Source organism: Octodon degus, unplaced genomic scaffold (assembly GCF_000260255.1).
Source record: "Octodon degus isolate 3935 unplaced genomic scaffold, OctDeg1.0 scaffold00076, whole genome shotgun sequence".
NCBI classification, from domain to species: domain Eukaryota; kingdom Metazoa; phylum Chordata; class Mammalia; order Rodentia; family Octodontidae; genus Octodon; species Octodon degus.
Window position 1 is genome coordinate 7,318,465 of NW_004524652.1, and position 777 is coordinate 7,319,241.

Consider the following 777-nt stretch of genomic DNA (forward strand, 5'->3'; position numbering starts at 1 on the left):
CCTCTATTTTGTTACCTGTGGAACAAGAGGTCGCAACGGTCCCAGGTCAGAGATGCCAGCGAGCTGGGGGAGGCCCCTGCTCTTAACAGCTGACTTTGCTGTTTTCCTGGGTCCTGGCACCAACTCCCAGAAAATTCGCCCAGCGCACACCACACCCTGCTGCTGCGAGAATGAGAAAATAGCAGAGTCCCGACGGAAAGAACATTCTACAGAAGCATGGAGCTGAACGCTTCAAAAACACGCTCAGTACAGAAGACAAAGGCTGAGGAACTGATCCAAGGAAAGAAGACAGGTGCAGCTAGCACCCTAGCTAGTGGGGAACTGAACGCCAGCATCACACAGCTGCGGTGTCCAAGGACCAGGCCCCGCGAAGTGGACGGCTGACCTGGGCTCTGCAGGGGAGGGGCCTGGGCTTTAACAGGAAGCATTCAGGCTGACAGACCATGAAGTCTGCACTTGGTGTTTCGAGATGGGGTCTCACTGTGTAGCCAGGCTGGCCTCCAGCTCAAAGTAATCCTCCTGTCTCAGTGTCCCGAGTACTGGGGTTACAGGCATGTGCCTGGCTTTCTAATTCCAGTACTGGTGAATTCACCAGCTTGCTAAGGTCTAACAGGAACTTCTCTCCTAGATTGGGAACAAGTATCTTTTTCAGAGTCTATTTAGTGTCACATTTTTTGTGCTTAATGGTGCCAAAGATGTTTAACGTGGAGCACAGTGGACTAAGGATGTAGCTGAGTCAGATACAAAAGCCCTAGGTTCACTCTTTTTTTTTTTTTT